This window comes from Nannobrachium achirus, assembly GCF_963921795.1.
Source record: "Nannobrachium achirus genome assembly, chromosome: 21".
Classification (NCBI taxonomy): Eukaryota; Metazoa; Chordata; class Actinopteri; order Myctophiformes; family Myctophidae; genus Nannobrachium; species Nannobrachium achirus.
In genome coordinates this window covers 28026388-28043637 of record NC_137828.1, presented here as the reverse complement: position 1 = coordinate 28043637, position 17250 = coordinate 28026388, and positions in this window count along the sequence as shown.

Here is a 17250-nt window from a genome sequence, read left to right as displayed (position 1 = left end):
TATCTGACTTTTCCTTTTGCGGAATTCTCGTTGCAAAAACGCAGTGTGAAAGGCGCCTCAATGTGCTTTACACAAGACTTCAAAACTTCATTATAAAATGTCATGACATTACAAACTAGAAGAGAAAATTTCTAAGAAATTTTAAGTGTGCCTGCAGCTCGCTAAGTCTGTGCAACCTTGTGTAGCGGTTGGTGTTAGCATTAGCGTTATTTCATTTGACGCAACCCGCGTGTCTGTATGACAAACGGTTCACGAGATCAAGGGTCACTTCCTGTTTGGTGAGGGGCACTTCCTGTTTGGCGAAATAGGCCCCAATTAAGAAAAAAACATTTTGAGAAAAAACATTTTGAGAAAAAGAAATTGAGAAAAAAAAAATTTGAGAAAAAAAAATTGAGAAAAAAACATTTTGAGAAAAAAAAATTGAGAAAAAAAAATTTGAGAAAAAACATTTTTTGAGAAAAAAAAAATTGAGAAAAAAAAATTGAGAAAAAAAAGATTTGAGAAAAAAAAAATTTGAGAAAAAAAAATTGAGAAAAAAAAATTTTGAGAAAAAAAATTTTTGAGAAAAAAAAATTTTGAGAAAAAAAAAATTTTGAGAGAAAAACATTGAGAAAATTTTTTTTTGAGAAAAAACAATTTTGAGAAAAAAAAAATTGAGAAAAAAAAATTTTGAGAAAAAAAAATTTTGGGAAAAAAAATGTTGAGAAAAAAAAACATTTTGAGAAAAAAAAATTTTGAGAAAAAAAAATTTTGAGAAAAAAAATTGAGAAAAAAAAAATTTGAGAAAAAAATTGAGAAAAAAATTTTTTTGAGAAAAAAAAATTTTGAGAAAAAAAAAATTTGAGAAAAAAAAATTGAGAAAAAAAAATCGAAAAAAAAAAATTTTGAGAAAAAAAATTTTGAGAAAAAAAATTGAGAAAAAAAAAATTTGAGAAAAAAAAATTTGAGAAAAAAAAAAATTGAGAAAAAAAAGATTTTGAGAAAAAAAGAAAAGGTATGACACCAGCCGCGAGTCTGTACGACAAACGGTTCATGAGTTATAGAGGCACTTCCTGTTTGGTGAAGGGCACTTCCTGTTATAGAGGGGGCGGGGCTTAATCAATTACAGCTCATCCCTATTGGTCGGAAAAAGACCAAGTTGTGTGTGCATTTTAAAGTTTAAATCACGTTGCTAGGCAAAAGTATGGCAGAGTTATGTGGCGCCAAAGTTTCTGGGTTTTTTTCGGAGTCCCCCATTCTAAGTCAATGGGGTTTTTGGGCGTCGTTTTTTGCGAATTACGTCGCAATGGTAACGCGGATCGGAAAGAAAAGTAATAGCACACCATTCCCGGCCGAGCCGCACGTTTTGATGTATATATTGCGGCGGTGGCGTAAATCGTGCGGCAGTTATTACGTGCCGAAATTTCCCCCATTCTAAGTGAATGGGGTTTTTTGGCGTCGTTTTTTGCGAATTACGTCGCAATGGTAACGCGGATCGGAAAGAAAAGTAATAGCAACCTATTCCCGGCCGAGCCGCACGTTTTGATGTATATATTGCGTGGGTGGCGTAAATTGTGCGGCAGTTATTACGTGCAGAAATTTGTGGCGAAACTATGGACTTAATTAAGTATGGCGGATTACAATAAGTGTTTTGCTATTGCATAGCAGGCACACTTAATTACAGTGGAGAGCAGAAAGAACAAGAAAAAATAACTACTCGATGAAAGGCAGTGGCAAACAAAACGATTTTGAAGTTCAGGAGAAACTTTAAATAAATATGTTTTTTTTTCCAGAATTTTCACCCTTGTATAAAGTGAGATATTACTGAGGTAAAACATTGATTTGGTTTAATTTATGCCTATTGTTGATTGTTGATTGAGTGTTGTTGTTAACTTAAGTTGTATGTATAGTTATATTGTAATGTCTGTATTATATTGTTTCTTGTGGGGTATTTTTTTTGTGATGAGAACAATGCAAGACATGGGGCATTCACAAATTGAACATATCATATGTCACTGTTTAACATTTTTCACCGAAGTCGACCGTTGAAGTCGAATGTTTTATATTTTCTCTCTTTAAAAAGAAATATAGTATTTCTTCATGGTTTATACAGCTTGGCTAGATAGGAAGTCATAAGAATGAGTTGTCAATGCCCCTGGTGGATGAATTTGTTTGCTTTCTATACTGACGTCATGCATCACGTTTCGTCTCCTGGAACTAATTACCAGTGGGATAACATAAATATACAGTATATATTTCTTGTCGAATATTCGACTATTCGAATACATTGAGGTCGAATAATTCGAATACAAAAAAAGAATCACTATTCGTGAATGCCCTACGTGACACCTGTCTTATGCTCATCAATGTGCACTGTCACGTCCAAATAAATATATAAATAAAATAAAGTTAAGTAAAGTAAGGTTGAAAAGAAGCCCTCCGGTCTTTGTACTGTTATGTCAAATTACAGAACATTGCATCACTATTTTTCATTTTTTTCCTGGGTCAGGACCTGAATTCCCCCGCTCTAATTGTGCCTCCTGATAATTTTTACTTCCATCACACACCTGGCAGCAGACATTTCACGCGGTTCCATCATGCGTTAAAAAACTGGGGGTTGTCACTTGTCACACATCCCCTGACGGAAGACAGTACAATACAGGATGTAATGTGATTGTTTGACACGTGATGTTTACATCAAGGGTCTTCAACAGGGGGTCGGGGACCCATAGGGGGTCCTCAGCTTTATTACAGGGGGTCCTCCAAATGTTTTTTTGTAATAGAAACCTTTTTTCTCCTTTATATTAACCACTTGAACCCTAGTGTTCAAATTCTGAGAACTATAGCCAAAAATAGCAGATCTACAAGCTCACAACGCCTCGCGCTGCGCGAGGCGTTGTGAGCTTGTAGAACGTCTATTTTCGGCAAAGAGCTTTGGTGTAGAGGGGGAAAAGAGCAGACTATAGTGAAAGGTCAAGTTTATTAAATATTGATGGATCAAATGATTAAATATCTGAAAACACCAATTTACATGAATCCAAAATACACTGATGATGTGCTATAAAACAATGAAACTATACAGAATGTATGAACAGGTTCTGGGGGTCCCTGCTTCATCTCTCTCTCAACTAAGGGGTCCTTGGCCTGAAAACGTTGAAGACCCCTGGTTTACATGATGACATGTCCATGTGGCTTTGCAGCCGATACATACAGTCACGGTAAAACTTTGACATTGCCTTGACATTTAAAATGAACAAACACAAAAGCAATTTGGGGGAAACCTACAATACAAAAACATCCAATCTCTTCTTGGAAATGTTATGACACTGGAAAATTAGAAGTGGTGTCAACGGGAGGTGACCTACGTGAAACTTGACCAATCGTGGAAATTGGCCCCTTTATAGTCTGGTTGGCCAAAATGTCATGTGAAGCTCACCAATCCACCAATCCTCAAGCTTATCGGACATAGGCCCGTTTATGCCCATCTACGCCCATGCCAGATAGGCCATCTGGCATATGCTACGGGCATTGACGGCCCCTCTCGTGGCCCTTATATATGCCTCAATGTTATGACGTCACTCTTTGCCCCTCTCTGATTTGCCCATGGCATAAACACAGGCACTCAGACATACACAGATTTGACTAATATATGTATGACCTTTGTGGCCTACTTGTGCGCCAGGAGAGTGTGCCCAGTTGATGACGTCACTCTGTTATTTCAAGGGTTTTCCTATTGGATGACAGACAGACAGACAGACAGACAGACAGACATGGATTTGTCTAATTTATTTATATATAGATAGATAGATAGATAGATAGATAGATAGATAGATAGATAGGTCGGTCGGTCGGTCGGACGGACGGACGGACGGTGGGTGGGTGGGTGGGTGGATGGATGGATAGATACGGTAGATAGATACGATAGATAGATAGATAGATAGATAGATAGATAGATAGATAGATAGATAGATAGATAGATAGATGATGGCACAGGATATCTGTACAGGTCACAATGACCAGCCAATGAGCCAATCTGCAGATCTACAGTTTGCGCTCAGTGGATCCTGTGCTTCTGTGAGATCTACAGATCTACAGATTGTGCTCAGTGGATCCCATGTCTCTGTGAGATCTCTGCTCGGCCTCAGAGACACAGTGATCCTCCAACAGGTGGCTTGGAACTTGAGAGTTGGGAACGCACAGCACGACGAAGCGGCAGTTCATGATCTGAAACGTCAACACAACTCAGCATCATTCCTCTGTAGTCTGTGTTCTTTGCAGTGGTGCGAAATAACTAAGTGCATTTACTCAAGTACTGTACTTACTGTAGGTACAAGTTTGATTATTTTCACTTTACTGGAGTATTTCCAATTTTCAGTACTTTTAATTCTACTCCAAAACGTACTACTTTGTAGATTTTGATTATTATTATTAGTTTATTACAAAACATACATTAACCACTTCAGCCCTATAGCATAGGCCTATACATTTCAGCCATCTGAAAATAGACAAAATAAAAGCTCAAAATCTGCCATTTAAAGAAAAGATATATAGCTTATACACATTTTGAACTTGTGAAATGTGAGATACTTTCTACTTTTGGTACAGATGTGCTGTTTAAACTCTTCAGTATTGATTGCTCTTTTCCTGAAAATGTCCTGCAAATATTTTTTTTCCCACAGGTTTCTTTCCCTGTTTTGCCTTTCTAATTCCTATGGAGAAAGGAGCGTATGTTTGCAAAAACTCGCAAATATCAAGAAACCACTCCATTCCCATTGAAAAGCAGAATTAGGGCTCGCTCCACCTTGGGCCCTAGTAACTCAGTCCCACTTCCCCCCCTCCTTGTGACGCCCCTGCTTACGTGCATGTGTGAGGGTTCCTGGAGGTGACATGAAGGAGGGTGGATGCCAGGTTGGTTCCTACAGACCGTCTCGCCAGCCCTCACCGTCATGCTGAACTTCACACGAGCCGGAGGATACAGCTACGGAGCGACACGCAACAGAGATGTTTCAAATGAGTCCACGTTTTCAGACGATATGCAAAATATGTGCTTGGCGAATAACATTCTCCCCGACCGGCTTCCATCCCCCGAACAAGGACGGGCCAATTGTGTTCATGGACAAAGCCGGCTGCACCACGGTGGATTCAAACAGGGACGTGCAGAGAATGTTAGCGAGGCAGGGGCTGACATTTCTAAAAGGGCCTTTTGGTGAAAATATTGAAAATTGACCTACTGTAGAAGCTCACAACGTGTCGCGTTGCAACGCGTTGTGAGCTTGGAGGTCGGCTATTTTCGGTGCTTGATACTGATACCACACTGAACTAAGTATATAATCAAGTGAATACTGGAGATGTGGCGTAACGGCATGGATTTCTACACAGAAAGGGCAATTCATTCAACATAAGATGTTGCATTCAAGTTCAGGAGAGTTTGGACAAGGCAATTCTCTTGAATGCTGCCTTCAGGTATGGCTTGGAATGAGGGCATTTGCATTTATTTCACCATAAATACTGCATTTATGGTCACTTTTTACAGACGGACAAAAGGGCAGGGGCTCAAGCCCCCTTTGATGACTATGTGTGCACGTGCCTGGATTCAAACACCTAGAGCTATTTAACCTATACAATCTGTATGGTAGAGTATGTTAATGCAATATAATCTATGCAATCTGTATTAATATATCTGTATTAATACAATAAAATGTATACACTTGGGGTGGTTGTATTTTGTCTCTCAGCTCTTCTATTGAGACTTTTAGAATGTGTCAAAGGTCATGTCTCACCTGGACACAGGATCTGACATGTATTTTGACCTGATGGTCAATATTCAATAGCAGATATACAAGCTCATAGCGTGTTACTTTGTGCCACACTATGAGCTTGTAGATCTGCTATTTTTGAAAATCCAAAGTTATTGTGAAAATGTGTGCAAATCTTTGAATATATAGGTTTTGTTCAAAGCAAACATTTTTAACAAATTATTTTGCTTCTGGAGGTCCCTGGAACAAAATAATTTGAGATGGGGGCTGGCGGCCAAATACATTTAATGTATGTATAGATCCTTGACTGACATGAAAAAATTGCAGTAGGAGCGAGATCATTTAGCGACCTACAACCGGGTCGCGACGTGGTCGGTAGTTTTCAGCGACCGGGTCGCTAAATCGAGCGACCGGGTCGCTAAATCACCGACCGCGCCGCTAAATCGACCGACCCGGTCGCTAAATCTACTGACCTGCCTGCAGTTTTAGGTAGGTAGATTTAGCGACCCGGTCGGAAGATTTTGCGCCCCAGTCGGTCGATTTAGCGACCCGGTCGCTCGCTTTAGCAACGCGGTCGGTGATTTAGCGACGCGGTCGGTGATTTAGCGACCCGGTCGGGAGGTTGCGTGGCAGGTTAGCCTAACTGAGGTAACGGTCGGGAGGTTGCGTGGCAGGTTAGCCTAACTGAGGTAAGGTTACTGAGGTTAGGTTTAGGGTTAGGGTTAGGGTTAGTAGGTCGGTGGAAGCGACCACCGGTCGGTGGATTTACCTACCCGGTCGCTGGATTAGCGTCCCAGTCGGTGGAATTAGCGTCCCGGTCGATGGAATTAGCGTCCCAGTCGGTCGATTTAGCGACCCGGTCGCTCGCTTTAGTGCCGCGGTCGGTGATTTAGCGACCCGGTCGCTCCATTTAGCGACCCGGTCGCTCGCTTTAGTGCAGCGGTCGGTGATTTAGCGACCCGGTCGCTCCATTTAGCGACCCGGTCGCTCGCTTTAGTGCCGCGGTCGGTGATTTAGCGACCCGGTCGCTCCATTTAGCGACCCGGTCGCTCGATTTTGCGACCCGGTCGCTGAAAACTACCGACCACGTCGCGACCCGGTTGTAGGTCGCTAAATGATCTCGCCCTCTCTCAAAAATTGTGCGCACCACTGACAACATAACATAACATAACATGTGTTTTTCAGAAATAGGTTTTTAGAAATCGGCCTCAGGTCTAAATTGGGTTAATTATACTATTATTAAGCCATTTGGGCCTGAACGCAAATCTGTGTCAAGTTAGATTTGAACCACTTTAACCATTATTTTATGCTTTAACTATTAAAAAAAATAGCAGATATACAAGCTCACAGCGCGGCACCGAGTGCTGCGCTGTGAGCTTGTATAACTGCTATTTTTTGAAAAATCGTGAACATTTGTGCAAGTCTTAACCCTATTTTTCATCACATTCTATAAATGTCTTCTAAATCCTTCTTCTAAATCAGTGGTTCTCAAACATTTTCATGACGTCAAGGACCCCCAGAATGACATGTATTTTGCAGGGGACCCCCAATCTGAAAAAATACCCAGAAGCAAATATTTGAATTACAAATGTTCACTTTTTATAGATCTATTCAAAGATTAAAAAAGAAAAGAAAAATCATGATTTTTCAAAAAGAGTAGATCTATACAAGCTTGTATATCTGCTATTTGTCAATAGTTAAAGTATAAAATTATTCTATAGCTCCTGCAGGGCAGCAATGTGTGGTCTTCCAGTGATACCTGTACATGTTCTGACAGTACGGACAGGACCTTGAAGGCGTATTCATAGTGGTTGAGGCGGTTGTGCTGGTCGATGGCGTAGTCGGCTGCCGCGACAGTTCCAGGTACGTGGTGGTGGTCCTCAGAGTCTGCACGGACGCCCGACGCACCGCTTAACAGCATCACTGTAGCCAGGAACACACTGCTCACTGCCTGCATGTCTGTGACGCACGCACGCACACGCACACACGCACGCACACACACACACACACACACACACACGCATGCACACATTTTAACCATGTATGTGTGCCAGTGGCGTCAGTTCAGCAAAAGCTAGGGTATGGCAAAGATGGCAGTCCTCATGGAAAGGAGGCATTACATTTTTCTATTCACGGTTCTATTGTGAAAATAGCAGATCTACATGTGCATGTAGATCGGCTATTTTCACAATGGCTGAAAAAAAGAGTTTTGTCAGTTTTTTACACAGGTTTCTACGGTTTCTGTTTTTTTTTTTTTTTTTGTATACTTTTTATTGCAATGATTTCAACTTTACACTTCATATCTCACATTTTATATCCAATTATGCAATGCAATTATTTTCTTTTCTCTTTTTTGTTTTGCTTTCTACGGTTTCTTGGGCTGGATATGGCAGCCTGGAATGGTTGTTCAAGTGCAGCTAAACTTGGCATGTTAGTAAACGTGCCACAATTACAATAATGCATTGCACCTGTGCAGCTGACCTGCGGAACCTGGGAATATACCATTTTGTCAAGATGGGGAGAATACAAGTGTGAAGAATATAATTATAATACCTTGTTAAAGTGACCATTTTGTAAAATTTAGCATTTGTAGTTATTTTACTATAATTGAACTACATAATAACCAGCGCAGATAGACAAAGAGACATTCATGGATTTATATTTAAAAGTAACTTTTATTTTCCCCCCTGGACCCAGGGTATGGCAGCTGCAAACCAATGCCATACCCAATTGACGCCCCTGATTTATGCCCACACAAAGGAGAGCGTACAAGGACACAAATGTTATAGGTGCTTGTTACATTCACAAAATCATGGCATAATGACTGCGAGGCACTGTGAGCTTGTAGATCGGCTATTTTCGGCTAAGAGCTTTGGTCTAGAGGGGGAAGAGAACAGACTAAGTACAGATCGAGTGAAAGGTCAAGTTTATTAAGTATTGACGGTTCAAGTGGTTAAATATCTGAAAAAAACACACATTGACATGAATCCAAAATACAGTGACGATTGTGCTGTCAAACAATGAAACTATTATGGAATCTATGGTAAGATTGTGGGGGTCCCTGCTTCATCTCTCTCTCAACTAAGGGGTCCTGGGCCTGAAAACGTTGAAGACCCCTGGACTAGACTAAAACTAACACTTGTCAGATGACTAAAATATGATTAAAACTATGTAAAAAACAACGTTATTTGAGAGCGGTTCTTCTCACCTGACTGTGTGGTTTGTCCTGCAGGAACAGAACAGGTTTGACCAGCTCTCTGCTCTCACAACATGTTTATGTAGCAGATAATCAAACATCATCATCATCATCATGGTGTTCTGTTTTCACATCTACTGCATCGTGGCTCACGTTTCTGCTGACAACAGTGGAACTGAATGGCCGGGCGTCGCTTCAGAGGAATACTATTACAGCACTGGTTCTTTTTTTTTATGGGTCCCTTTATTTTTTATTTTATTTTTTATTTCAAAACATTATTGCGACCGTAGGTCGCATTTACTACCAAAACCTCCACCGGCTGTCTGTGAGTGAGTGAGTGAGTCAGTGAGTCAGTGAGTCCGTCACACTTTTGCCCTGCTCATATCTCCACAACCGTTGCCCCCATCCATGCCAAATTTTGCACACACACTCCTTGACTGCCAAACTACAACCTCCAAGGACCCCCGGAGCCCCAGGGAGACCCCCAGATGTAAAAAATGACCAAATGTGCTCACACGTCACACTTTTTCCCTGCTTATATCTCCGCACCCGTTGACCCGATCCATGCCAGATTTTACACACACACACACACACTCCTTGCCTGCCAAACTACAACCTCCAAGGACCCCCGGAGCCCCAGGGAGCCCCAGGTCCCTGGGGGACCCCCAGATGTAAAAAATGACCAAATGTGCAAAAATGACCAAATGACCACCCCAACGGGGCTGCTCACGGGGAATTCCCGGGGACCACCGACTCCTGGTGCTCCAGAACGGATGCAAAAGTGGTGGCGCCCCCAGTGGAGGACCCCCTGCCACTGCAGCGCACATAAAATGCCGTAACTCGGGCTAGGAGCGTCCGGGAGAGCCGGGGCCGGTACCTATTCGTCCGCCAAGGCAACGCGGAGACCCCACCCCTCATTTCTCACATGGCCCTATTCTAGCGCCACCTTCAGGCCGATTTTTAAAACACATTTTTGGACACTGCTCCTACAGTTTTTGCCCTAAAATCACGAATATCACTACACAGCATGTCTACACTCATGTCATCAACATGGATCAGGAAGATTTTGGAAAAACACATTTTTGCCCTATTTGTGGAGATAAGCCACCTACGGTCGCTTATCTCCCGATTAGGGAGTCTTACTGGTATATATATATATATATATATATATATATATATATATATTAGGGCTGGGACTTTAACTGATTCATATTTTACTGTAATTTAACAACATAATAACCAGCACAGATAGACAAAGAGACATTCATACCCCTGCCACACCCAATTGACGCCCCTGCCTTGACAGCCCATACATCCAAACAGAAAAGTCCCATCTGATTGCATTAAACTACGTTAAACACACTTTGCCAGTCGATTTGCCATTCTCTTTATGCATGCGCGTACCCTCTACACATAACTTAAACTTTGTGTTGGTTTGTTTATTGTTTAGTGAGAAAAAGAAAATTAAGCTAATCATCTGGGGACCTCCTAAAATAATTTGGGGACCCCCCTGGGTCCCGACCAACAGGTTGAGAACCACTGGTCTAAAGGCCTGTGATTCTAATAGAGATGAGAGGACAGACTGAACATATTAGGACTGTAACATTTTTGATGATGGATGCAGGATGCTATCGAGACACCTTGTGAGCGGTATAGGCACTGTATAAGAAAAGCTTTGATTCTGTCTGCCTGCGGGGAATGATAAGAGGCTATATAAGCACCCAGGAAATACATTCCTGCTGCCTGCTCATTCATGTGCTAAATTAAACCTGGGGTGTTGTAATGTATACTTCGTGTATCGTGTTGAATAAATAGTGAACATGCAGACTGGTTTGTCATCCTTGCTTGGGGTGCCTTGCTCCTCGAGAGATTCCACCACAGGGTGCTGGCTTTCAACTTGATCTTGTTCCAGAGCCAGAACTAGGCCAGGCATCCTGGTGGCGCTATAGTAGGCCAATGTAAAAAGGGTGGCATGTGTTCTTTGCCAATCTTAGACCTTTCAGGGCAATCGGACGCTGCATGTATGATTTGAGGCAGTTGTGTTCCAAAAATGTGTTTTGCTAAAGTCTACCTGCTGGTGGCGCTATAACAGTCCAATGTGAAAAGGGTAGCATTTGTTCCTTGACTTAGTGGGAATATATGTGGCAAATTTCACGGTAATCGCAAACTGCGTTGATTTGACACATTTTGTTCAAAAACTGAGCAATCCCGCAAACTTTAGAAGCCAATATTAGATGGAATATGAAATATCAGACGGATCGCTCTTGATCACATGACTATAGAGATACTGTGTACTGATTTGCGTGATTGTTGGAGAAAATCTGATGGAGTAATAGCAAAGAATGTGTTTTACATAAGGTGTCCTCCTGGTGGTGCTATAAAATGCAAATGTAAAAAATGCAGGGCAAAGGTTTATCCTTAACCTCTAGGGAGTGCGTATTAACGGTGGGGTTAAAGGTAAAAACACAAATTGGCCTGGTATAGCGCCACCATGAGGCTGATTTGAGAAATTCTTCCTCTGCCTAGTGGGAATGTGCGTGCCCAATTTCACCAAGATTGTGTTCATGATTTGAGTAATTTTGTTTAAAATGGAGCAATCTTGCAAACTTTGGGAGCCAATTGTAGAAGCCAGTTGTGGAAAATCGGACAGATCCATGTTGATCACATGACTGTAGAGAAGCTGTCTACCGATTTGCATGATTTGTGGACAAAAAGTGTACAGAAATGTGTTTTGTAAACATCGGCCTCATGGTGGCGCTAGAATCGGGCCATGTAAAAAATGTGGGTTCTAAATTAGCATCCAGGGAGTGTGTGTGCTCAGTTTGGCAGTGACCGGGTCAACGGTGCCGGAAATTAGCTGGTAACAAACTGGAGGGACGCACGGACGCACAGACGCACAGACGAAGGGGAAAACATACTCTCCCCATGCCTTTCGGCTGGTGGAGACAATAAGGTCTGTTAAAGGAGTAGTTCACCCCCAAAATGTTTTTTTGTTCCTATTGATTAGTCACACCATGGAAACTTGAGTTCAATAATATGTTTTTGTATTTGTCGCATTCCCAAGACAAAAATGTGATTATTGTAAATTTACCCCCATTGATTCTGGATGGGGACCCTAATGCATGGGCCTGAATGGGGTCACAAATGCAAGGCCCTGGATGGGGGAAAAAGCTCAGAGTCAGAATCGATGGGGGGGACATTTTACTTGACCCTTCACCCTAGATTTACCCCCATTGATTCTGACCCTAATGCATTTGGGTTCCATCCAGAATCAATGGGGGTACATTTACTATAAACCAAATTTTTTGAACTCAAGTCTCCATGGCGTGACTAATCAATAGAAAAAATGTAATATGGGGGTGAACTCCTCTAATGCAATAGTGAAATTAAGTAATTGGCAACATCATTACAGAGACACGGGTTGGTATCTTGTCACATGCAACACACAGAATACTGTCACACAGTGGTCGGTGGTAAGCTACAGTAGGTCAATATGATCGTCATGAGATCTGAGTTAGGCCTACTTCACAGAGAATCCCATAGTTCATGTTTGTGAATTAAAGTGTGCTATGATGACGAGTGCTTTATCACGCATGTCAATTTCACACATATGTGTCACGGCATTGTACAGATAGGCTATATTAGATTACAGGATGAATGAAGGAGAGCCTGGAAACACTGTTTTAAAATATGATGAAAATCTCAAATGATCTAAAGCCCCTTTTCCACATGGCCCAACACCACACCACTCCACACCGCCCACTTGTGCCAGGTTTTCCACTACAAGGACCTGGGTAGAGTGGTGTGAAAGCGCTACTAAATGTGATACTAAAAAGTATCCAATCTAGAGTAGGTCTGAGCTAGGCCAAACACTTCATAATGACTGATCCCTCACTGACTTTTCATTTAGACCACCAGGATATAGTTGTAATACATGATAATAGATATTGTGTTATAACCTATTATAATCTATTATAGTGTATTGTAATTATTATAGTAATACATTAATACTTTACAGTGTATTATAATCACAGTTATAATCCATTTGGCCTGTTCATTATAATTTATGATAGTTGTAATACATATTTATATTGTATTATAATCACAGTTAAAAGGGTTCATTTGTTTCTTACCGATAGGGGTGCTTTTGTGTAATATGTAGATATTTTGATGTGGTTCGGTGTAGTTGAGGGGCTGCAGTTGAAAAGGGGCTTAATACAATGTTAGAAATAAACCCACACAAGAAACAAACCCCCACCAAGAGGCAAGAACGAGTCAGACTTACTGCAGAGGACCCGGACACAGCTCTCACTTTTGGAGTACAAGGTAAGGTACCCTGCAAGCCAAATGACGTCATGATGACGTTATGATAACGTCCTCTGGTGACTCCGGTGACGTTCAGAACTCAGCCAGATCACAGCCCATATCTTGTCGTCATTACCAGGACGTCATATGGACTTAAGGGTTATTGTTATTATTTGTAATTTTATTTGAAATCTGACTAGTTATGATATTTATCTGGCCTCGATCGGACCCTCTCTGATTAATCCAGGACGTCCGTTTTCGTGGGCAGGATTTATGTTGGTTGAAATCAGGTGATATTCTAGACCAGATCTGACTAGTCATGGTTTGACTTGATCTGGCCCCAATCGAGACGTCATTGATCGGTCCAGGTCCTGACCGTGCTTGCTGCGTATGGATGGCCTGATATTATCGTTTATCGTGATTAAAAAAAAACTCACGATAATCGTATCGTGGAGATTTAATGTATGGTGATATCGTGCTCCGTCATGCACTGGGATCAATTCACCTTGTATTTGTTCACCCACTTAAACGCTCGATAATTGCTAAAAGGTACTTCGAATTTACATACTTGATACAGTCTTTTTTTCACTCTATCAAATGTCTTTGCCAAAAAATAGCAGATCTACACGCGTTGTGAGCTTGTAGATCTGCAATTCTTTGGGAAATGTTTCGCCACCGGGATAATGGGTTTTGATTATCGCGATAATATCGTAAATCGCGATTTCTTTTGTCACAATAATCGTGATATAAAATGTTGATATGGTCCCATCCCTACAGCACGACAGTATCCAGGGGTGTAGTGGAGGGGGAGCGCAGGGGAGCCACAAACCCCCACTTCTAAAAATAGGACTTCGGTTTTGGTCAGTGATCGAACAACTTGAACCCCAGCATCCATATATTCTGGGGGAAAATTCGCCAGAAATGTAGCAGATCTACTAGCTCAGTATGTGTCGCAGTGTGACACGTTGTAAGCTTGTAGATCTGTGATTCTTTGCCAAAGACATTTGGTGTAAAACTAGCTCTACATCCCTGACAGTAGCCTACCTCCTGGGGAACCCGGTCCTATATGCCTTCTCAAAATCCACAAGATCATACTAGTAGGGAGTCCCCCTCAGGATCGATGCAAAAGTAAAGTGTTGTTTCAGGACCAGGCCTTTCCAGCGCCTTAGCGTAGACATTCCCAGGGACTGATAGCCCCCAAGACCTACAGTAGGCCCCTCAGATTGCTATAATAATTTGGTTAGTTCCTTTCATGTTATATGGCTTTTTAGTTTTGCTTTCATAAAATGGATGCCTTTGCCTGTATTTACTTATGTAGCAGGACTAAAGTAAAAGATCATTATATTTTTGTAAAGCGTATAGGCCTGTAGGCCTATATATTTCAAAACACAGAGGACAAATTGTGCCCTAAAAATATGTTTTCGACGTTTTATATGGCACCAGTAAATAGAACAAATATGCATAATGCAAGAGGCTATTCTCCAACGTGGGGGTGTGAAACTGTGAATACAATACACTGCTGCCCTCTGGTGGTTGTCATGCAACACCGCTTGAAGTTGTTTTACAAACTATCATAATAAACACCCTTGCAGCACAAATAAACGACTTCTTAACCCGCAGCAAAGAAAAAGACTGCCAACTGTGCTATTTCCATTTTCGTAGCCTGTCAATTTTACAATGCATACGGAATATCTTATCATTTAGACCAGGGGTCTTCAACGTTTTCAGGCCAAGGACCCCTTAGTTGAGAGAGAGATGAAGCAGGGACCCCCACAATCTTTTCATAGATTCCATATAGTTTCATTGATTGACAGCCCAATCATCAGCGTATTTTGGATTCATGGCAATTTGTGTTTTCAGATAATTAACCACTTGAACCGTCAATACTTAAAGGTCTGGTGACATGGCCAAAACAGCTAATTATTGCTATCAAATTAGCCATTTTTTTAATGATGTCATGTACCCCCATGTTAAATTACCCAATCAAATTAATTTATTGTAGTTACTGTACTGAAAGTAGTACTTTCTGTACAGTAACGGCAATACATTAATTTGATTGGGCTAATATGGGGGGGAGGGGCGGAGTCGAGCATCCATATCATTATCTTTTGAAACTGACCCAACAAAAGCTGTCCGAGGTGTGTTTCCGACATTCTAAACCAACTTTAAAACTATCAGTTCTAGGGGTAAAAATTATATAGCATTCGCTATAAAATCAATGGTTAGACCGATAAAAAAGTACATGTCTTCTTCAAAAAAGGTGTCAGAGATTAGTTACGAGGGTCAACACGCTTCTCCCCGTCTATGAGACGGTTTTGTCGGCCATACCCTGCTGTCTCTTGCCCTAAACCTGACTGGAGCACCCGGGACACCGGAGCAAGCGTAGAACGAGGGTCCAGCGATCTCATCCTCCGACCTCCGCAGAGGAGGTCCGTGGCTCATACACTCTGTGTGTGTGTAGCCTGTGTGTGTGTGTGCTTTCGCACGTGTGTGTGTGTGTGTGTGTACACACACAATAGCTCTTGCAAATAGCCGTGCGGTGCAGCGCTAGCCGGGCTACACGCTAACAACAAGGCATCACGTTGTGCGCGGCACCGCACGACGGACGAAGTATACATTGCGCGGCACCGCACGACGGACGAAGTATACATTCACTACTAACTGATACGGCCCCGCCTCCTTTTCAGACTGTTTGGAGAAAGACCACGTGACCTACTGTATCATAATGTTAAATTTCGGCCGGTGTCACCACTCCTTTAATAAACTTGACCTTTCACTCTGTAGTCTGCTTTATTTCCCCTCTACACCAAACTACTTTGCAGAAAATAGCAGAACTACAAGCTCACAACGCGAGAGAGATTATCAAAGTAAAACATAAGTGCAAAGATTATTTGTATTCAGACACGGAAAATATTTAGCATATTGCTTTATTGAGGCAAATGACATTGCGTGAGCAGATTAAGACAAGGTGACTTCATGTTGCACATTAAAACAGTGGCTCATAAGAATAATTAATTAGGCTATATCTACCCTTCCAACATTTCCTTTTTATTTGTATAGTTATTGGTGAATGGTTAGGCCTACCCACCTCAGCATAGATTATCCTAAAACAAGAAAACAAACTATAACCAAGCCTCACATACCTCAAATTTAGCATATAGGCTAAAGGGTAAAAAAATAAAGTGACCAACAATGTCTCTTCTCCAGTATACATTCACCAGATGCAGCATACGAACCAATGCCCTCTGTTCACATCGATCACCCACAAAACATTCATAATGTAAAGTACTATACAGAAGCATTGACTGAATGATAATCTAACCATGTTACCTACAGTAGCCTACTTTGTGTTATGCGTAGGTTTTGGACTAATAAATAGACAATTTGTGTGTACATAAGATATTGTGTATTTGCACTGCCCAGATTATCGTTATAAACTGTGCTACTATTCAAGTATAATTTTCAGTGATTATGTCTGTGCTAGTTAGTCTCGCGTAGCCAGACAACTATTCCACAATCTCCGAATGCTATATAGCATACATGGGCAACTGGCGGCCCCGTTGGCCACACCTTCACTTAATGTGGCCCGCAGGTTGATACCGGAATACTGAAATTGATTTCAGCTGTTACAATTCCAAACATGTCCTGCTTTAATTCTGTCAATCTATAGCTAGTAGCTTAATGACTAGTATAGTAGTATTAAAATGTATTTTCTTATGTCCAATTTGTATTCAAGTTCATAAAGTTAACATGAGTATATAATTAAATGTGTTTGAAATTAAATAAAAATTTTACATTTCAGGATTCCAATTAAAACATAAAAAAAAAAAATCAGGATTCCAATTCAAAAGAAGCAAAAAATAGCCGATCTACAAGCTCAAAAGGCATCGCAGCGCAATGAGTTTTGATCTGGATCTGCTATTTTTTGCTTCTTTTGTATGAGATACTAGAATGACAAAGTAGGACGTAGCAATATGCGATGTGGCCCTCTGGAGTGAAGGTGGAAATATAGTG